This window comes from Gossypium arboreum, chromosome 10 (genome assembly GCF_025698485.1).
Source record: "Gossypium arboreum isolate Shixiya-1 chromosome 10, ASM2569848v2, whole genome shotgun sequence".
Classification (NCBI taxonomy): Eukaryota; Viridiplantae; Streptophyta; class Magnoliopsida; order Malvales; family Malvaceae; genus Gossypium; species Gossypium arboreum.
In genome coordinates this window covers 89014811-89039043 of record NC_069079.1, presented here as the reverse complement: position 1 = coordinate 89039043, position 24233 = coordinate 89014811, and the positions used below count along the sequence as shown (strand labels likewise).

At 37.1% G+C, this 24233-nt stretch overlaps 1 non-coding gene across 1 annotated transcript; it reads left to right on the top strand.

Annotated features, from left to right (window-relative positions):
* The first annotated feature begins 549 nt into the window (after positions 1-549).
* LOC128283293 (small nucleolar RNA R71) lies at positions 550-656 on the top strand. The gene has a single exon (XR_008273635.1). It is a non-coding gene; the product is annotated as a small nucleolar RNA R71 (small nucleolar RNA).
* Positions 657-24233: the final 23577 nt, after the last annotated feature.

Genomic DNA, 24233 nt, shown 5'->3' with positions numbered 1-24233 from the left:
TCTCTTCAAGGTTCTGCTTCTTCTCTTTTTTGATAAGGTGGCTGTTGAAAGCCCTGAGGATTTTGGGGCTTTTGATTCCCTTTACCTCCCCAAGAAAAATTTGGGTGGTTCCTCCAACCTGCATTATAGGTATTATTGTATGGGTTATTTTGAGGTGTAAAGTTATTGTTACCCATATAGTTGACTTGTTCCTCTTCGGTTGTGGGATTGAAGGATTGATATTCTGTATGCACACCTCCTCTGCTTGAGTCACACCTCATTACTGGATGTACCTGCGTAGAACCAAGAAAACTATCAATCTTTTTATTGAGAAGTTCTACCTTATTAGAGATCATGGTGACTGAATCGATGTTATAAACGCCGGCTATTTTTGTTGGCTTAGTCCTCATGACTTGCCACTGATAGTTGTTCAGTGACATCTCCTCTATGAATTCATAGGCATCTTCCGGTGTTTTATTGTTTATGGTTCCGCCAGAAACTGCGTTAATCATTTGTCTTGTCGAGGGATTCACACCATTGTAGAACGTTTGAACTTGCAGCCATAGAGGTAACCAATGGTGAGGGCACCTTCTCAATAGATCCTTGTATCTCTCCCATGCATCGTAAAGTGTTTCTAAGTCCATCTGCACAAAAGAAGAGATATCATTGTGTAATTTAGCCGTTTTAGCTGGCGAAAAATATTTTAGTAAAAATTTCTCGGTCATTTGTTCCCAAGTAGTGATAGACCCTCGTGGTAATGAGTTTAACCACTATTTAGCTTTGTTTCTCAGTAAGAAGGGAAATAACTGAAGACGGATGGAATCATCAGAAACGCCATTGATTTTGAATGTATCACAAAATTCCAGGAAATTTGCTAAGTGAGTGTTGGGATCTTCATCCTGCAAACCATCAAACTGAACAAAATGCTGTATCATCTGAATAGTGTTAGGTTTTAATTCAAAATTATTCGCAATAATAGCAGGTCTAACTATACTTTATTTAGTTCCTATTAAAGAGGGTTTAGCATAGTCATACATAGTACGTGGAGCAGGATTTTGATTAGCTGCAAATGCAGGAGGTAGCTGATTGTCTTAGTTTTCAGCCATCTCATCGGTTGGAGGTTGAGTATTGTCTTCTTTTTTTTTTTTCTGTTTATCGTAAACTATGCCTTTTTCTCTTTGATTTCTACGATCTGTTCAATCGATTTCTTCGTCAAAAAGTAAGGGTCCTGACGGGTTTCTTCTAGTCATAAACTATAAAAACCTACCAAGAGAAAGAAAAAGTAAATTAAAAAACAATAATAATAAAATAAAAATTAAATTGCAAGAAAAATAAATGGCTAAAGTAATAAAAATTTAGTGTTCCTAATATTTCAATTCCCAAATGGCGCCAAAAACTTGATCACAATGATTCGTAACAAGTAACAAGTAATAAATTTTTATAATGAAGATCAAACCTAGACTAACAATTATCACGACAAAAAGGCAAGCGCACCTATCAAACAACAGTATAGTAATGGCAAGACTGGAATGCCGTACCCAAGGGAACCAAAAGTACTAATAATAACTATCTTTTTATTATCTAGCCTAAGAATAAAAGGGTTTGTTTATTAAACTAATTAACTAATTTAATTAAAGCAAAGAAAGATTTTGGAAAAAGACTTGAACAAAAGCAATTGATAAAGACGACACCCAATGAGGAATCCACCTAGATTTCACTTGTTACCTGACTCTGAACCGGATGATTTATTCACTTGACTTGATCTGTGAGACTCCCTAACCTATGTTATTATCCCTATTCAAAACTAATAACGTCTAACCCCTAGATTGAATAACCGAGACTTTTCTCTAATTAACACTCTAAGGTTGCATTAGCTCAATCTATGGACTCCCATATTAGGTTTCACCCTAATCTGGCAAAATCTCATAACCCTATTTCTAGGCCCCCGATCAACTCCGATTAATTATGCCAAATCTACTCTTAGGCAGGGTCTATTCCTCCTCTACATAAGCACATCAAATCATGAATTAATACCCGGAATATTAACTAAAGCATTAAGAACACATAATTAAGAAAAAATCAAGTATTTATCATATAGCTCAGATAATAATAACAAGATCCATCATAGGTTTTATCCCCCTTAGGTATCTAAGGGGTTTAGTTCATAATAAAATAAGAGTACATCTCAAAACTATAAAAATAGCAAAAACATAAAGAAAACTCTAAAACCCCTGAAGGAATTCTGAGAAAGATCTTCAGTCTTGGAGTAACTTCGGCTTTTGAGATGGATCATCTAGCTTCCTTCAAGTAATTCTCGGCGTGTAGTTCTGCGTTCCAGAAAGGTTCTGGAGAGAGAGAGCCCTTCTAGGTCATATTAGGGTGTTTATATCGGCTTTTGATTGGCTTTCTTGCCCCCTAAGTATCCTTTTTCCGTGTAAAATACAACTCCTTGAAAAAGGGACACGCCCGTGTGCCACGACCGTGTGGGCTCAATGGCCAGGCCGTGTGAGTCGTGTAAACCTTGGTCGACACCCTCGAAAGGCACGGGCGTGTGAGCTGCCCGTGTGGCAAGGCTTAGGCCGTGTGGTCTTCTCGATTTGGTCTGTTTTGTCCCTTTTGAGCTCATTTTTGGCTCCTTTTGACCCTTGGTGCTCTCCTGAGTACAAAACATGAAATAACTGAATTAAGAGCACCAAAATCCACAAATCTAATAGTAAACATCCATAAATATGCTAAGCATTTGGGGTAAAAACATGTATAATTTGGCGTTTATCAATTATAGTGGACAAATTGACAAAGTCGGCTTATTTCATCCCTGTAAGGATGGATTATTCTCTTGATAGATTGACCGATTTGTACATTTCTGAGATAGTAAGATTGCACGGAGTACCACTGTCGACTATTTCGGACAGAGACCCAAGGTTCACTTCGAGATTCTGGAAGAAGTTACAAGAAGCCTTGGGTAGAAGTTGAGCTTTAGCACAACCTTTCACCCTTAGACTGATGGCCAGTCTGAACGGATGATTCAGATTCTCAAGGACATGTTGCGCTGTTGCATCCTCAAATTTCAGGGCATTTGGGAAAAATTCCAGCCATTGGTAGAATTTGTGACAGCCCTAAATTGACCATAGTCGGAAGTGGTTTCGGGACCACGAAACCGAGCCATAAGAAAATAATTAACAGTCATATTTAATGCTTATTATATATGAAAATGCACGTGTGAAAATTTCATGCTTAAATTTCGTATATAGTATGTGAAATTTATCAAATAGGACTTGTGTGAGAAAATTTAGAAATGTGCTAGGCAAATGTTAAAGTGGCCTATTAAAGCATGTTAGAAAATGCTTGTACTTGCATGTCAAATTAGCCAAAATCTAGATGGTGGTAGGCCATGCTATAGGTTAAAACATATTATAAATATGTTATGTTAACATTTTGTGTTAAAATAATAAAATAAAGGATATGGGTAATAAAATAATAGTGGTTAGTAGCAGGAGAAACCAAAGTTAGCTTAGGTTGCTCCTCCATTGCCGTAACTAGAGGAAGAAGATGAAGAAAAATTCGGCCAAGGTGGTTCTCTAGATTAAGGTATGTTCAATGTTACTTTTGGAAGTTTATACATCCCTTGGATGATTAGCCTAAATTCTATCTAACTCATGGTTGGATTTGGGGTTGTTGGAGAGTTAGGATTCGCTAAGAAGCTTAAAATTTTAGTTGATGCCTTGATGCTATTAGCATGTTAGATATGTGGATGTGTTAAGTTCTTTGTTATGTTAGCATGAAAGTTGAGATTCTTAACTCATTTTGTTTGGAGGTGCCGAATTTAGATTTAAGAATAGAATGGGTAATCGGTTGTGCTTGGTAGAATGGTGGATGAGTTGCCGAATGTGGTCTTTGGTTTGGGCATAAGAAATAATATTATGCATAGGTTTCGGTTTTGGTAGTACTTATATAATTATAATTAGTTTATTTTGATGGTTTGGCATAAGGTGATAAGTAAAAGTTTAAAGGTAGCTTAAGTTAATTGATACTCGCTAATGATTTCGAATTGAAGCTTTGTTAAGTTGTGAAATGAGTGGCCGAGAGAGCTATAGACTATTGCCAGATGTATGTTCGGTTAATAGAGTCTCCAAATTTATTATATGTGTGTGTGCTAGTAGAAATTCAAAGGATTTTCGGCAGAATGTGGTTAGGGGTTAAGTCATGAGAACTTGGGGGTATTCATATTTGGACCTTAAGATTTTGTACACTATGGCTATGTGAGTTAGGTGTTAAATAACTTAATTATGTGTATGTATGACCAAGTATAATCAGCCACATGAGTAAAATGAGTTTGATATGTGATTTGCCGAATGTGATTAACAAGTAAACCTTATTGGTAAAAATATTTAATACTTGTACTTGTATATATATTAAGCTCAAGGGCAAGGGGGATCAAAGTTGGATCAGGGAAAAGGGAAAGTGTAACACCCCGTACCCGAGACCGTTGCCGGAGTCGAACACGAGGTGCTAACCGACTTAATTCATTTACTCTCACAGTTTAATTAAAAATTTTCCAGACGACTGGCTAACTGCGTCACTATCACCTTAAAAATCATAACTTGAGTTCCACAACTCAAAAATCAGTTTTGTAATTTTTGCCCGAAACTAGACTCATATATCCATCTACAGATTCTTTTTCTAAATTTTTTGGTCTGGCCAATTAGTACAGTTTATCAGTTAAAACCTCCCCTATTACAGGGTGCGACTACACTGACCTTCATGCATTACGATTTGGATATCTCCCTGTACAGAGCTTCAATACTGATGCCGTTTGTTTCTATAGAAACTAGACTCAAAATGGAATCTATAAATATATGGAATGACTTCTAAATGTGCCTGGTTAATTTATAATGAATTTTCAAAGTCATATCAGGGGATCCAGAAACTGTTCTGGCCTTGTCTCACGAAAACTTAAACCTCTCATAATATACTGTTCATATGGATGTTTTGTTACTTTCCTATGAAAATAGATTCACCAAGGTTCGATTACATAATTTATTTGCTATTTAATTCTATTCCTACTATTTTTAGAGATTTTTGACATCCACATCACTGCTACTGCCAGCATCTATTTTTAAGGTAAACTTTACCTATTTCATGATCCTCCATGGATCAACTAGAGTTTGTCATACATATACCAAAAGTGATCATGAATAACCATTCCCATGACTAACCGTTACCAACATTTCCATACCTCTCGATGGACGACATACAAAACGATTATAATGCTATGATCAAAGTATACTTAAGCCATTTTCGCATGGCTATCCAAATTTACACAAAACCGAAAGGTACATGACCTACAACAAAAGGGTAGTCCTATACATTAACCAAAATATCCTCTCACTACTAGTCTATTCTATACATTAACCAAAATATCCTCTCACTACTAGTCTATTCTATACATGCCATAAGATATTCCAAAACGTAGCAGTACCAAACAGTGGATGGTGATAATGTGACTAGTTGCTGACGATCCCCGAGCTTGTAGCTTCCAAATGAGATCTATAAAACAGAGGAAACAAAGTACACGGAGTAAGCATTACAATGCTTAGTAAGTTTTAAGCAGTGTCAACAGATAACAATCAAATTATAACATAGGTGTTCGTATTTTTATTTCACTCTTCCTTCGGGCATACCATCCCCTTTTCCGAATATGCACGTCTCATCATATGTAGTAGGCAGATAAATTCTCACTTGATGGTGACCTCTTATGATCATAGGTACATTACATGTTTTTACCTGACTTTCCACATTGACCAAATGCACAATAATCATAGAACAATCTTATTGCTTTACTCACATGTGCATCACATAACGACCTTGTGATTTAGTCTAAATCAAACTTAAATATAATCTCAAAATACATACCTGACCAACTTAACGCATTGAATGTATTTATTACTAATTGTCACTGTGAAGTCGCATAATCTTACGCTTTACTTGAATCTTCAGCAAAACCTTTAGTTTGGGGCTTACCCGGACAAAATCTCCACACGTAGTCATCGGGTCATTAGAGCTCGGATATAGTACGAGCACGAAGCCTACGGTCATTAATCAGTGATAATATTCTCGCATAAAGCCTGCGGGGTTTTAACCCGGATATAGTACTGACACAAATGCCCTTCGGGACTTATCACATTTATACACTTCCACATCCATCACGTTGGCCACTCGGTCCTATCACATATATACACTTTCACATTCATCACATTGGCCATTCGGCCTTATCACATATATATACACCTTCACATTCATCACATCGGCCATTAGGCCTTATCACATATATACACTTTCACATTCATCACATCGGCCATTAGGCCTTATCACATATATATACACCTTCACATTCATCACATAAAATCCTAAATCAAAATATAAATTTTCATGTATTCACATCACAATTATTCAAATATACTTCACATACCACATATACTATCATGTATAGACTTGGTCTTGGCCGAATTTACATCAATCATTTTCCAATGAATAATTCAATTTCACGCCATACTATCATTTCATATTCGAATACTCATAAACTTACAATTTCACAAATTTTAATATCAAAGATCCATCTAACACTCATATATCATTTTACAATATCACGAATTAGAATTCAAGTATGGGTTTAATCAATAGCTTATGAGCAACTAAAACAAGTTTTATCCATGTTACAACAAAATCACATATTCACTACGAGCTGTTTTCCTGAGCAATGCTCACTAAATTATTTATAACCGGAGCTACAAGGCTCCAAATCACTTACCGTTAATTTTCCCTGAATATAGACTCGTCTATCTTCCATCCATAAATTTTTCAGAATTTTAGGTTTGGCTAATCAATACCAGATTTTTCTTAAAGTTTCCCCTATTTCACTGTTTGACTAACCTGACCAGTCTTCACTACGAATCAAAATTCTCATTGTACAAAATTCAAAGTATGTTCTATTTGATTTAATTTGAAACTAGACTCATTAAGGAGTCTAAGCATATAAATTTTATCTTTTAACCATTTTTGTACAAATTATAGTGATTTTCTTAAAACAGAACGGGGGATTTCGGAGTCATTCTGACCCTGTCCCACACAACTTTAAATATCTCTTTATAGGAAATTTCTTTGCTTCCACGGTCTCTTTTATAGGAAACTAGACCAACTAATCTTTGATTAAATATTTTATTCAGCCTATAATTCCACACCAATAATTTATAGTGATTTTCTAAAATCACATTACTGCTGCTGTCAAAGCAAATTATTACAATTTGCTCTTAAATTTCCAAGTCCAAACACTTATGAACTTACCATTTGAGTTTAAGACATATCATGGCCACACCATATCTTATTAAATAAACTCATTATGTCCTATTATGATTGAATTTACTCAACGTTTAATCACTTAAAACTTACCTCGGAAGTGGTCGACGATTAGATGTCCACGGCTATTCGTTTACTTTCTCTTTTCCCCTATCCGACTTTGATCCTCTTTGCTCTTAAGCTTAAGTAAAACAATAGATTTGCTTAAGTACTTAACTAATATTATTCACTTAACAATCACATTTGGCAATCACATATCATTTAATCTTTACTCAACACCAAACCGAGTTATAAGATCATACATTATACTAAGGATATCATTAAACATACCTATTCAATTCAGCTGATTTCATAGCCGATTAATCACCTTACCCCACATTACTCAATGCCGAATATCAACCCAACATCACAAGCATAATCACAATGAAACTTACCTTAATACACATTTTATCCCATTGCCGAATACATGTATATATATATCATCAAACAAATATTTATTCACATAACAACAATTCATTCACATCTCTATACTAAATTCATATTCGACAATGGCCTCCAATATAGTGACCGATTCTTCTCAACTAGCACCAAGGAGGACTTAAAAACGAGGACTTTACATTCCCTTTCGAATTTTAAAATCTCAGGGTTTACCATCACAAGAAGATACATCCTTCATTCAATCACACTCACCAACTATTATGTAACTACTCAAAAATGCAACCAAAAACAAAAGGGGTTGCCCTAACATAAATCATACACCACACCATCAATTGAAGGTTAATTCATGGTAACATTAGTATTGAAAGGTTGCGTTGTGGGTAGCCTAAGAGGACCCGCAACACTTGGCTTAATTGCTGTAATATATCACATTCGGAGGCTGATTCGGACAGCATTAATAGTACAATATTTAGACAGCATGAAGAGGGCCGCAATTAACAATACCAACAAGATAAAATTCGGACAGCAATTTAACGGTTTCAACAATTATCAAACACAAGAAAATAAAAGTTCAAGGAAAACTCACCAAGGTTCCCAACACCGATTCTACCTATTCAATTTGCTCCTCCCTTTTCCACTACTGACCTTCTCCCACCTTTTAGCCTTCTACTTGAAAATTTCAACTTATAAGCAAACAAATTTCATGGTTTTCCACTACATGCAGCCGGCCTCTCCTCTCTAGCTTCCTTTGCAAGAGACAAGGAAGCAAGATAGAAAAATAAAAGTTGAAGTCTTTCTTTCTTCCATTCACGGCAATGGAGGGGGGGGAGACAACTTTGGTTTCTCCTCCCACTCCCCTCTTTTTTTATTATTCTACCCACACATTTTAGCATAAAATGTCTATAATATGTCTTTCCCCGTAGCATGGCCGGCCACCATCTAGATTTTGGGCTAATTTGACATGCAAACCCTTCTTTTATACAACATGCATTAATAGGTCCTTATAGATTAACCTATCGCATTCCAAAAGTGTCACACATAAGTCCTATTACTAAATTTACATGCAATCGACTAAATCGAAGCTTAAAACTTTCACACATTCATATTCACATATTTTAGACAATAGATATCATATTCAAATAATTTGGTGACTCGGTTTAGCGGTCCCGAAACTGCTTTTCGAGTAGGGTCATTTTAAGGCTGTCACAGAAAGCAATAGAGTAATCAACCCACAACCGTTCCAAGATACCGAGGTAAGTCTTTGAGTAATGGAACTTAGTTTATGATTTGATTATGTCATGACATATAAGCATAACAAATAAACGGTGATATAATTATCCTACTCGAATTGTATATCGGGGTAATTAGTTATACTTATGACTAGTAGCCGAATGTGCATAGAGATCATGTTATAAAGCCAATCAAAATCATGCTCTTTGTATGTGGCTATTGAGCCGAAAATGGTAAGGGTTGATAAGTGTCTTGTGTTTGAGTTTTAGTAATAAAAATGAAAAATGGATGTGTCATGATTTATTGATATATGTGCATGATTATTCGGATGATAACCGGACTAAGATCCGAAGGCATTTGTGCTAGTGACTATATCCGGGCTAAGTCTCGAAGGCATTTGTGCGAGTTACTATATCTGGGCTAAGTCCCGAAGGCATTTGTGCGAGTTACTATATCTGGGCTATGTCCCGAAGGCATTTGTGCGAGTTGCTATATCCGGCTAAATCTCGAAGGTACTTGGATTTGGAAATGAGCGATCTTACCGTAATAACTTCAATTAATACGCTCATAAATCCAAACGATAAGGTATGTTTCGTATATGCACTGGAAAGGTCGATTCCTTTTTAAATAGTATTCGCTTAATTGATTAACAAGCTTCCGGCCTTTAGTTAGGTTCGATCCTGAGTGCATGAATATAATGGTTGAAGCGTGAAGTAACCATGATTGTGGGAATATGCGTATATGCAATCATTCATTTAGTCTTACGAACGCTATACTTTAGTTGTAAATAATTTCGTTACTTAAAACTTACTAAGCATCAAAATGCTTATTCTATTGCTTTAATTCTCTGTTTTATAGATTTTGTTCGTCAGCTATCGGACTCGGAAGTGTCAAAGTCGAAGTCGTACACACTATCTAAGTGCTTTTGGTACTCTGTTAGTTGAATTTTGATAATGGCATGTATAGGGCTGACCCATGTTGTTAATTAAGTATCTTTTGGTAATGTATATTCGTATAGCCATGCGAAAATGGCTCGTATATTTTGAAGTATATCATTACGGTCTTATGATATGGTTATTAAGTGGTGTGGAAATGTTTGGTAAAGACAAGCCATTGGAATGGCCGATCACGGTCCTATTGGGGCTACGTACTTCATGGCTAATCGTGATTATACTTGAAAATAATGTATGTCAATTTACTAATGGATTCATGGAAAATTATGAAATAGGTAAAATTTACCTTAAAATAGATGCTGACAACAGTAGTGATGTAAGTTTGAAAAATCACTAAAAATAGTAGGAATGGAATTAAAAGTGAATAAATTATGTAATCGAATCTTGATGAGTCTATTTTCATATGAAAGAAACGAAATGACCATATGAGCCGTATTTTATGAGATGTTTAAGTTTTCGTGAAAGCAGGGCGTATGCGTTTTTGGATCCCCGTTCTGATTTTGAAAATTTACAATAAATTAACCAGAGACAATTAGAAGTCATGCTTTATATTTATGGATTCCTTTTGAGTCTAGTTTCATTAGAAACAAACGGCATAAGTATTGAAGCTCTGTGCAGGAGATATCTAAGTTGTAATGCATGAAGGTCGAGAGTCGAACCACAAGCAGGGAGACTTTAACTAATAAATCGTACTATGGCCCACCAAAAATTCTAGAAAACAATTTGTGGATGGACATATGAGTCTAGTTTCAGGAAAAATTACGGAATTGGTTTTCGAGTTTTGGAACTCGAGATATGATTTTAAAGTAAGCGTGATGCGCTTAGCCGACTTGTCTGGAAATTTTAAAATGGACTGTGTAAGTAAATGAATTAAGTCCGTTAACACCTCGTGTTCGACTCCAGAAACGGTCTTGGGTACGGGGCGTTACAATTTTATTGGTATCAGAGCTACGGTTTAGTCGATTCTAGGACTACCGTAATACGTCCAGGTCTAGCTATACATGCCATTATGTGTTTATTTGATAGTGTGGTGATTTCTGACAGTTAAAAATGTGTTTACTTATAGTAATGGATCCTGATCCCAACCGAGTGGTATCTGATGATGTTGAGAGTGTAGCGCCTGCTCCTGCGCAAGGGACAACACCGGTGGACTCTCAACCTATTGCTAGTAATCAGAATGATGAAGCTCGACAGGCTTTTTATAGCGTGATGAATGATTGGTTCAATCAGTATATTCGAACTAATATGGCTGTTCCACAACCCCCACTCCCGACTAATACAATCCTCACTGCGATACCTCCAGAATCGACGGATGAGGTTAAATAAGCCCCAGGTTATGATGAATCCGAAAACACGGCTCTTGAATTTAAAGCTACTGACAATGATGATGCCGAGCAAGTGAATTTTGGTTGGACAACACTATTCGGTACTTGATGAACTATCTTGCACACCGATGAATGCCTCAAGTGTACTATCTCCTTGCTACGTGATTACGCCTACTATTGGTGGAATCGTTGATTTCGATTAATGCCAGAGAGTAAGTAACTTGGGAGTTTTTCCAAACCGAGTTTGAAAAATGTATATCGACCGAGATTCATTGATCAAAAGCGGAAAGAATTTCTTGAACTTAAACAAGGTTCCATGTCGGTTCTCGATTATGAACGAAAGTTTGTAAGACTTAGCCGATGCGCTCGAGAATGCATTTCCTCGAAGTCGTAATGTGCAAACGTTTCGAAGATGGACTGAACAAAGATATAAAACTGTATGTTGGCATTTTAGAAATCAGAGAATTTGTGGTACTTGTCGAGCGAGCTTGCAAAGCCGAAGAGCTCAGGAAGGAGAAAAGAAAAGCTGATATGGGAGCAAGGGAGTTTCGTAAGAGATCTTTGGGGAAGCCCTTTCAACAGTCATCGAAGAAATTTAGAGATGATTTAGGCCGATCTAAAGGCACTTCGGGTTTTTCTAGACAAGATCGTGATCGACCCCCTGTGAGTACACGAGTCACTTCGGTTGCCAGTGTTGGAAATGATCGTCGAGACAGAACAGAATGCCAATATTGTGGTAAATGGCATTCGGGGAGTTGTAGATTCCATGATCGCTCCTGTTATAAGTGCGGAGCAGCTGACCACTTTATCAAGGATTGCCCGAGACTGTCTGAACAGAATGTAAATCAGAGTGGGAAACCGGGTGCTAATACTGCTCGAGGTAGACCATCTAAAAATACGGGGAACGCTAGTGGCGGTCAGGGAGGATCTAGAGATGTTACCACCAGATCTGAGGCTCGTGCTCCTGCTAGAGCTTATGCTATACGTGCACGCGAGGATGCTTCTTCCCCTGATGTTATTACCGGTACATTCACTCTCTTTGATACTGATGTGATTGCTTTGATTGACCCTGGTTCTACTCATTCTTATATATGTGAAACTTTAGCATCCAGTAAGACTTTACCCGTTGAGTCTACTGAGTTTGTTATTAGAGTGTCGAATCCCTTGGGTCATTATGTGCTTGTTGATAAGGTGTGTAAGAAATGCCCCCTAATAATTCGAGGTTCCTGTTTTCCGGCTGACTTGATGCTTTTACCGTTTGATGAATTTGATGTTATTCTCAGTTTGGATTGGTTGACCGTATATGATGCGGTTGTGAATTGCAAAAGTAAGACTATTGATTTGAGGTGTGCAAATAATGAGATAATCCGAGTTGAGTCTACTATCTTGAATGGATTGCCAACAATAATATCCTCGTTGTTAGCTCAAAAATATGTGAGAAAGGGGTGTGAAGCGTATCCTGCATACGTACTTGATAATGAAGAATCAGGAAAGAAACTTGAGTCGGTACCAGTGGTTTGTGAATATCCGGATGTTTTTCCCGAAGAATTACCAGGGTTACCACCTGTTCGGGAGGTAGAGTTTGGCATCAAACTTGTACACAGGACTACACCGATTCGATAGCTCCGTGATCGTATGGCACCAACGGAATTAAAGGAATTGAAAGCTCAGTTGCAAAAGTTGATGGATAGAAGTTTCGCTTGACCAAGTTTCTCACCTTGGGGTGCACCAGTATTGTTTGTGAAAAAGAAGGACGGAACCATGAGGTTGTGCATCGACTATCGTCAGCTGAATAAAGTGACAATAAAGAATAAATATCATTACAGCGTATTGATGATTTGTTTGATCAACTAAAGGGAGCCTCGGTGTTTTCGAAGATAGATTTGAGATCGGGCTATTATCGATTCTGAATTCGAGATTCAATATACCCAAAACGCTTTAGCGAGATACGGTCACTCGAGTTCTTAGTGATGCCGTTTGGGCTCACTAATGCCCCGTGGTATTTATGGATTTGATGAATCGAATCTTCAGACCGTTTTTGGATCGGTTTGTAGTTGTGTTTATCGATGATATTTTGGTCTATTCGAGAAGTGAAACCGATCATCTTGAACACACGGGATTAGTGTTTGATTTTACGGGATAAGCGTTATATGCTAAGTTCGTAAGTGTGAGTTCGTTAAGAGAGGTTAGCTTCTTGGGTCATGTGGTATCTGCATCGGGTATTCGAGTTGATCCGAGCAAAATTTCAGCCATACTTAATGGAAGCCTCAGAAATATTCTTGAGGTTCGGAGCTTTTGGGACTTGCGGTTACTATAGACGGTTTGTAAAGGGTTTCTCGATGATAGCCACACCAATGACGGCTTGAAAGATGTTAGGTTTGAATGGACGAGAAAATGTCGAAAAGTTTCGATCAACTAAAACTTACTTGATGAAGCTCTAGTACTAGTGCAGCCGAATCGAGCAAAGAGTTTGTCATTTACAGTGATGCATCCTTACTTGGGTTGGGTTGTGTATTGATGCAAGAAGGTCGAGTTGTAGCTTATGCGTCGAGGCAATTGAAGCCACATGAGAAAAATTATCCAACCCATGATCTCGAATTAGCTGCCATAATATTTGCTTTGAAAATATGGAGACATTACATATTTGGTGAGAGGTGCCATGTATTTTCGGATCACAAAAGTCTCAAATATTTGATGACTCAAAGAGATTTGAATCTGCGACAAAGACGTTGGCTCGAGTTGTTAAAAGATTATGAGCTTGTCATTGACTATCACCCAGGAAAGGCTAATGTGGTTGCGGATGCCTTAAGTCGTAAATCACTGTTTGCTTTACGAGCGATGAATGTACATTTGTTGGTTCTATCCGATAATGTGTTAGTAGCAGAAATAAAGGCCAAACCATTGTTGATTCATCAAATTCGTGAAGCTCAGAAAGTCGATGATGAATTGGTTGCAAAACGGGCTGAATGTGTTTCGAATAAGGAATTAGAGTTTCAAATTGATGATGACGATTGTTTGAGGTTCAGAAGTCATTTGTGTGTTCCAAGAAATTCAGAACTTATTTCGACAATTCTGAACGAAGCTCATTGTAGCCGAATGTCAATTCACCCGGGGAGTACGAAAATGTAGAACGATCTGAGACGTCAGTTTTGGTGGCATGGTATGAAATGAGACATTTTCGATTTTGTTTCGAAGTGTTTAATATGTCAACAAGTGAAAGCGAAACATCAAGTGCCTACAGGTTTACTTCAGCCAATCTTGATACGTGAATGGAAATGGGATCGAGTCACGATAGATTTTGTATCTGGGTTACCGTTGTCAGCAAATAAGAAAGATGCGATTTGGGTTGTTGTTGATAGACTGACTAAGTCAACTCATTTTATTCCCATACGTACGGATTATTCACTGGATAAACTAGATGAATTGTATGTTTCTCAGATTGTAAAATTACACGGGGTACCTATTTCTATTGTGTCGGATAGAGATCCGAGATTCACCTCGCGATTTTGGAAGAAATTGCAAGAAGCTTTGGGTACCAAGTTGCATTTTAGCACCGCTTTTCACCCCCAGACGGATGGTCAATCCAAGCGGATAATTCAGATACTCGAGGATATGTTGAGATGTTGCATCCTTGAGTTTAGTGGTTCATGGGAGCGGTATTTACCTTTGATTGAATTCGCTTACAACAATAGTTTTCAATCAAGTATTAAGATGGCTCCTTACGAGACTTTGTACGGTTGTAAATACCGTACACCATTGTTTTGGACCGAGCTCGGTGAAAGTAAAATTTTTGGAGTTGATTTGATTAAAGATGCTGAGCAGAAAGTAAAAATAATTCGTGAAAGTCTGAAGGCAGCATCAGATCGTCAGAAGTCGTACGCGGATTTAAAACGAAGAGATATTGAGTATCAGGTGGGAGACAAAGTGTTTCTTAAAGTTTCACCTTGGAAAAAGATACTCAGATTTGGCCGAAAGGGCAAACTGAGTCCGAGGTTCATAGGGCCATATGAAATATCCGAACGAGTTGGTCCAGTGGCATATAGATTGATTTTACCCTCTGATCTCGAAAAGATTCACAACGTTTTTCATGTTTCGATGCTTCGACGATACAGATCTGATCCTTCGCACATAATTAATTATTCTGAGGTTGAAATTCAATCCGATATGAGTTATGAAGAAGAACCAATTCGTATCCTAGCTCGTGAAGTGAAAGAGTTGCGAAACAAAAGGGTTCCGTTAGTAAAGGTGTTATGGCTCAAACACGGGATCGAAGAAGCAACTTGGGAAACCGAGAACTCTATGAAAGAACGATACCCAAACCTATTTACGGTAAGATTTTCGGGACGAAAATTTCTTAAGTGGGGAGAGTTGTGACACCCTAAATTGACCATAGTCGAAAAGTGGTTTCGGGACCACGAAACCGAGCCATAAGAAAATAATTAATACAAATTTAATGCTTATTATATATGAACATGCACGTGTGAAAATTTCACGCTTAAATTTCGTATATAGTATGTGAAATTTATCAAATAGGACTTGTGTGAGAAAATTTAGAAACGTGCTAGGCGAGATGTTAAAGTGGCCTATTAAAGCATGTTAGAAAATGCTTGTACTTGCATGTCAAATTAGCCAAAATCTAGATGGTGGCGGCCATGCTATGGGTTAAAACATATTAATAATATGTTATGTTAACATTTTGTGTTAAAAATAATAAAATAAAGGATATGGGTAATAAAATAATAGTGGTTAGTAGGAGGAGAAACCAAAGTTAGCTTAGGTTGCTCCTCCATTGCCATAACTAGAGGAAGAAGATGAAGAAAAATTCGCCAAGGTGGTTCTCTAGATTAAGGTATGTTCAATGTTACTTTTGGAAGTTTATACATCCCTTGGATGATTAGCCTAAATTCTATCTAACTCATGGTTGGATTTGGGGTTGTTGGAGAGTTAGGATTCGCCAAGAAGCTTAAAAATTTTAGTTGATGCCTTGATGCTATTAGCATGTTAGATATGTGGATGTGTTAAGTTGCTGGTTATGTTAGCATGAAAGTTGAGATTCTTAACTCATTTTGTTTGGAGGTGCGAATTTAGATTTAAGAAGAGAATGGGTAATCGGTTGTGCTTGGTAGAATGGTGGATGAGTTGCGAATGTGGTCTTTGGTTTGGGCATAAGAAATAATATTATGCATAGGTTTCGGTTTTGGTAGTACTTATATAATTATAATTAGTTCATTTTGATGGTTTGGCATAAGGTGATAAGTAGAAGTTTAAAGGTAGCTTAAGTTAATTGATACTCGCTAATGATTTCGAATTGAAGCTTTGTTAAGTTGTGAAATGAGTGGCTGAGAGAGCTATAGACTATTGTCGGATGTATGTTCGGTTAATAGAGTCTCCAAATTTATTATATGTGTGTGTGCTAGTAGAAATTCAAAGGATTTTCGACAGAATGTGGTTAGGGGTTAAGTCATGAAAACTTGGGGGTATTCATATTTGGACCTTAAGATTTTGTACACTATGGCTATGTGAGTTAGGTGTTAAATAACTCAATTATGTGTATGTATGACCAAGTATAATCGGCCACATGAGTAAAATGAGTTTGATATGTGATTTGCCGAATGTGATTAACAAGTAAACCTTATTGGTAAAAATATTTAATACTTGTACTTGTATATATATTAAGCTCAAGGGCAAGGGGGATCAAAGTTGGATCGGGGAAAAGAGAAAGCAATAAAGTAATCAACCCACAACCGTTCCAAGATACCGAGGTAAGTCTTTGAGTAATGGAACTTAGTTTATGATTTGATTATGTCATGACATATAAGCATAACAAATAAACGGTGATATAATGATCCTACTCGAATTGTATATCGGGGTAATTAGTTATACTTATGACTAGTAGCCGAATGTGCATAGAGATCATGTTATAAAGCCAATCAAAATCATGCTCTTTGTATGTGGCTATTGAGCCGAAAATGGTAAGGGTTGATAAGTGTCTTGTGTTTGAGTTTTAGTAATAAAAATGAAATATGGATGTGTCATGATTTATTCATATATGTGCATGATTATTCGGATGATAACTGGACTAAGATCCGAAGGCATTTGTGCTAGTGACTATATCCAGGCTAAGTCTCAAAGGCATTTGTGCGAGTTACTATATCCGGGCTAAATCCCGAAGGCATTTGTGCGAGTTACTGTATCCGGGCTATGTCCCGAAGGCATTTGTGCGAGTTGCTATATCCGGCTAAATCCCAAAGGTACTTGGGTTTGGAAATGAGCGATCTTGCCGTAATAACTTCAATTAATACGCTCATAAATCCAAACGATAAGGTATGTTTCGTATATGCACTAGAAAGGTCGATTCCTTTTTAAATAGTATTCGCTTAATTGATTAACAAGCTTCCGGCCTTTAGTTAGGTTCAATCCTGAGTGCATGAATATAATGGTTGAAGCGTGAAGCAACCATGATTGTGGGAATATGTGTATATGCAATCATTCATTTAGTCTTACGAACGCTATACTTTAGTTGTAAATAATTTCATTACTTAAAACTTACTAAGCATCAAAATGCTTATTCTGTTGCTTTAATTCTTTGTTTTATAGGTTTTGTTCGTCAACTATCGGACTCAGGAGTGTCAAAGTCGAAGTCGTCCACACTATCTACGCCCTTTTGGTACTCTTTTAGTTGAATTTTGATAATGGCATGTATAGGGCTGACCCTTGTTGTTAATTAAGTATCTTTTGGTAATGTATATTCGTATAGCCATGCGAAAATGGCTCGTATATTTTGAAGTATATCATTACGGTCTTATGATATGGTTATTAAGTGGTGTGGAAATGTTTGGTAAAGACTAGCCATTGGAATGGTCGATCACGGTCCTATTGGGGCTACGTACGTCATGGCTAATCGTGATTATACTTGAAAATAATGTATGTCAATTTACTAATGGATTCATGGAAAATTATGAAATAGGTAAAATTTACCTTAAAATAGATGCTGATAGCAGCAATGATGTAATTTTGAAAAATCACTAAAAATAGTAGGAATGGAATTAAATAGTGAATAAATTATGTAATCGAATCTTGATGAGTCTATTTTCATATGAAAGAAACGAAACGACCATATGAGCTGTATTTTATGAGATGTTTAAGTTTTCGTGAAATAGGGCCAGGGCTTTTTCTGGATCCCCCGTTCTGATTTTGAAAATTTACCATAAATTAACCAGAGACAATTAGAAGTCATTCTTTATATTTATGGATTCCTTTCTGAGTCTAGTTTCATTAGAAACAAACTGCATAAGTATTGAAGCTCTGTACAGGGAGATATCTAAGTCGTAATACATGAAGGTCAGAGTAGTCGAACCCTGAAACATGGGAGAGTTTAACTAATAAACTGTACTAATTGGCCTGACCAAAAATTCTAGAAAAAAATTTGTGGATGGAGATATGAGTCTAGTTTCAGGAAAAATTTACAAAATTGGTTTTCGAGTTTTGGAACTCGAGATATGATTTTTAAAGTAACTATGATGCAGTTAGCCAGCTTATCTGGAAATTTTAAAATGGACTGTGTATGTAAATGAATTAAGTCCGTTAACACCTCGTGTTCGACTCCGGAAACGGTCTCGGGTACGGGGCGTTACAGAATTTGCCTACAACAATAGTTTCCAAACGAGTTTGAAGATGGCGCCTTATGAGGCCTTGTATGGCAAGAAGTGAAAAACTCCATTGTACTGGACAGAACTTAAGGAAAATCAGATTCATGGAGTTGATCTGATTAAAGAAACTGAAGAAAAAGTTATAGTGATACGGGATTGTTTAAAAGCGGCATCAGATAGGCAAAAGTCTTATGCTGATCTAAAAAAAAAGGAAATTGAGTTTCAAGTTGGATATAGAGTATTCTTGAAAGTATCTCCATGGAAAAAGGTATTGAGATTTGGTCGAAAAGGTAAACTGAGTCCACGATTTATCAGACCGTACGAGATCAACGAAAAAGTTGGACCGTTAGCCTATCGTTTGGTATTGCCACCTGAACTGGAAAAGATTGATGACGTGTTCCATGTATCCATGTTAAGAAGTACCGATCAGACCCCTCTCATGTGATTTCACCGACTGAGATTGAAATTCAACCGGACATGACTTATGGAGAGAAACAGGTTAAGATATTGGCTCGTGAAGTTAAACAGTTGAGAAATAAAGATGTGGCTCTAGTAAAAGTTTTATGGCATCGACATGGTGTAGAAGAGGCTACATGGGGGCCGTAAGAAACCATGAGAAGTCAATCTTCGAATCTGTTTTCTAGTAAGACTTTCGAGGATGAAAGTCCCCAAGGGGGGAGAAATGTAACATCCTGAAATAGGGCCTAGTCGGAATGGTGGTTTCGGTACCACAAATCTGACTTCAAAATATTTACTTTATGATTATTATGAGGCCTAGAATATGAGTATATGCATGTGTTATAGTTTCATGAAGAAATTATTTGAGTAAGGTGTTCAATTGGAAATTAGGGACTAAATTGAATAAATTGTAAAACTTCAATTCTAGAAGCAATTTGTATGAAATTGCTTTGAGTTATGAATTAGAAGGTCTTGGCGAGCAATTTTCCCAAATTCTAAGTTTTTGGACAAAAATGGGCTTGCATGGATGGACTTTTAAGGAAAGGGCTTAAGGGCATTTTGGTCATTTGGTATTTTAATGAAATAAAATGGTAAAAATGAACCAAAATCATCCCATTCTCTTCCTTGTCCAGCTGAAACTTCAAGGGTTTCTATAGCTAAGGTTTTCAAGCTTTCCAAGCTCAATAGTAAGTGCTCCCAAGCCCCGTTTTTCATGCTCTTTGTATTTTTGAAATCCCGGTAGCTTGCTCTCTCCATTTCTACCAATATTTCATGCTAGGGTTCATGTTTAAAAATTTACCCATGCATGAGTTGCTTGTATTTTGATGGATTATGAAGAAATATGAAAGATGAATGTGTATTATACATCTTTTCCCAGTTGATTTTCATGAAAAACCCTTATAGGGACTATTTTACAAAAGATGTAAATGTGTGGTAGAAATGAGAAAATAATGGAAAATGTGGGCTACCATAAGAAGGAAAAGTGTTCGGCTAGGCTTGGGTAAGATAGAAAGTGCATGTGTTTTATTATACTAGCCTAGGGACTAAATCATAAAAATGTGAAAGGTTAGGGGCAAAACAGTCATTTGGACCAAGGGTAGATATTAAACTTGAAATGTATAATGTAGTGTATTAATGAGTTAAATTTGTTGTTATAGACCTCGAGGAACAAATTTCGGAGGTCGATCGAGGTAAACACAAGGTTTCGAAATAACCGAAACACAACTCCGAAAAGAATACTAGGTAAGTTTGGATAACTTAAAGTAAACCTCTAATATGTAAAATTGAATGATTTATGAATTAATGATGATTGCATTTATTATTAGCATGAAATATCATAGAAATGCATATTTGATGGTAACATATGAAAAATGTCTCAGGTGAGGTTGACAAAGGGAATTCGATGGATAAACCCTCATTGATATGTGTAAAGAGATCCTGCATGTGTTGCAGTAAAGATTTAGCCCGGACGGGTAATCCGTGATCTCAAGTATGAAAAGGATCTAACCCGGACGGGTGTTCCTTGAATGATCAAGCCTCCCAAAAAATATGTGTGCATTATGGATTTAGCCCGGACGGGTAATCTGATTAGGGTCTGAATCTAGCCTGGACTGGTAATTTAGATCGGAGCTCATTAAGGGTGTTTGTCGTTATAAAGGATTTAGCCTGGACTGGTAATCTCGACATCACCTTATGAGTTCATGATATGGGGGATTTAGCCTGGACTGGTAATCCTGCCATGAGATGTAAGGTTCGCGAGAGTGCATATATGTGAAATGATCATTCGTAAGAATTGACAGATAATGGGTATTCCATCAAGATTTCTTAGAAACTCAACAGGATTAATATGATGTATGTCAATAAGATGATGAATGATGAGCTCATCTACGTAAATTACATGATGCTTTGTTACGTAACTAACTCATTGACTGATTGCATGTGATAGGGAATCATTTCATAATTGATGATTTCATGATTTAAATATGGATGTTTGCTAATTACTAGGTAAGTTTACTTTTCGGTTATTCGAGCTTACTAAGCATGTAAATGCTTATCCCTCTCCTTTTCCCTGTCTCACAGAGCTTGAGGATTCGAAAGGATTGGAAGATGATAGGAGAGTCAACACACTATCAACTAGACAAGCTTTGGTATAAAGACTTTGTTTGTTTTGTTCAATGGCATGTATAGTATTTTTGAGTATTTGTCATGTGTCATTTGATTTTCCAAATTTAGGCATGTAAGAATATGTTTATCTCCTTCTATATGGCCACAAAAATTGGCTTAACTGAAGTAGGCTATGACCTACGAATTTATGCATGGTTTTATTTACAAGTGATGGGTCGTTATCAATTGGCAATGAGTCACATGAACGAGCCAATTTCGGATGAATTAAAGTGATATGGGAACCCATACATACTAAATGGGGAATAACCTATCATGTATGAAACCAATGATATGAGGTTCCCAACATCTAGTTTAATCAAGATTATTTACAAGTGTATAATTGTGTTTTACTTTGAATTTGGTAACCACTAAGCACAAGTAGTAGAAAGGGGTAACTAAAGGCTTGGAAAATAGCCTATTAGAGTCCACATGGTTAGACACACGGGCATGTGTGACACACGGTTCCCTCCCATGGGCGTGTGCTATGGCCGTGTGTCCCTTGCACTTAAAATTTTAGCTCAAAGTTGTACACGGGTAGGCCACACGTGCGTGCGCCATGGTCGTGTTAAAAAGACAGTGTCGTCCACGAGTAGGCAGCACGGGTGTGTGCCATGGCCATGTTGATAAGTTAGTGTTGCCCACGACTGAAGGGCATGGGTGTGCCCCAAGTCACACGGGCGTGTGAGTCCACACGACCTACCTACACAGGCATGTGACACTTTATGATAAGGAAAAAATTCCTAAGGAGCCCAAGGTTTATTGAACATACCCGAATTTGTTTCATACTGCCTCTATGTATGTTATAGGCCTCGAAGGCTTATATAAGGGACGAGATGTTCATGGATAAAAAGCTTAAAATTTGAGTAAAACTTGGTGACCCAATTTGGTACGTTTCAAAATGTTAAGTCCTGGTTGTAACACCCCGTACCCAATACCGTTGCCGGAGTCGAACGCGAGGTGCTAACAGACTTAATTACTTTGTTTTCACAGTCCATTTAAAAAAAAATTCAGACAGGCTGGCTAACCGCGTCACTGTCGCCTTAAAAATCATATCTCGAGTTCCAAAACTCGAAAACTGATTCCGTAAAGTTTCCCTAAAATTATACTCATATATCCATCTGTGGATTTATTTCTAGAATTTTTGGTCAGGCCAATTGGTACAGTTTATTAGTTAAAGTCTCCCCTGATTCTGGGTTTGACTACTCTGACCTTTATGTATTACGACTTGGATATCTCCCTGTACAGAGCTTCAATACTCATTCCGTTTGTTTCTAATGAAACTAGACTCAAATGGGAATCTATACATATAAGGAATGACTTCTAATTGTCTCTGGATAATTTATGGTAAATTTTCAAAGTCGAAACAGGGGATCCAGAAACTGTTCTGGCCCTGTTTCTCGAGAACTTTAATATCTCTTAATATACTCTTCATATGATAGTTTCGTTACTTTCATATGAAAATAGATTCATCAAGGTTCGATTACATAATTTATTCACTATTTAATTCCATTCCTACAAATTTTAGTGATTTTTCAAATCCACACCACTGCTGCTGTCAGCATCTGTTTTCAAGGTAAACTTTACCTATTTCGTGGTTTCCATGGACCAACTAGAGTTTTGTCATACATAGGTCCACATATGATCATATTTAGCCATTCCAATGGCTGATCATTTGCCCAACACTTCCATTCCAGTCCATAGTCACATCATGTAACCATATATATATACATAAACACAAATGGTCTAATGCCATACTCCACTTCTACGAGCCATTTTCGCATGGTCGTACACACATACATCACAAAAAGTACTTGAAAAACAAAAAGGGTAGTCCTATACATGCCATATCCAGAGTTCAACTAAAAGAGTACCAAAAGGGCTTTGATAGTGTGGATGACTTCGACTCGATGATCCCGAATCCGATAGCTAACGAACAAAATCTAGAAAACAAAGAGCCAAAGCAACAGGTAAGCATTTTAATGCTTAGTAAGTTTCAAGTAATGAAATCGGCTTTGACTAAAGTATTACGTTCACATAGCTAAATGAATCACTTTATTAATACACATTCTCATAATCATACTTACTTCACACTTCATCAACATATACACACACAAGGTATCAACCTATCTAAGAGCCGAAAGTTCGTTAGTCGATTGAGCGAATACTATTTCAAACGAATCGACTTTTTCGATGCACATGCAAACATACCTTATCGTTTGGGTTTTTCGAGCGTATTAATTGAATTTATTACAGCACAAAACGCTCACCTTCAAACCAAGTTTCTTCGGAATTTAGCCGGATATAACCACAAGCACAATTGCCTTCGGGTCTTAACCCGGGTATAGCAACTTCGTACAAATGCCTTGGTCTTAGCCCGGATATAACAACTCGCACAAATGCCTTCGGGTCTTAACCCGGGTATAGAAACTCGCACAAATGGCTTCGGGTCTTAGCCCGGATATAACAACTCGCACAAATGCCTTCGGGTCTTAGCCCGGATATAATCACTAGCATAAATGCCTTCGGGACTTAGCCCGGGTATCATTCAAATGCTCATGCACACATATATCAATAATCACGACACATCCATATTTCATTTTCGTTACTAAGGCTCAAACACAAAACATTTATCAAACCTTTCCAATTTCGGCTCAATAGCCACACACAAAGAGCATGATTTCAAT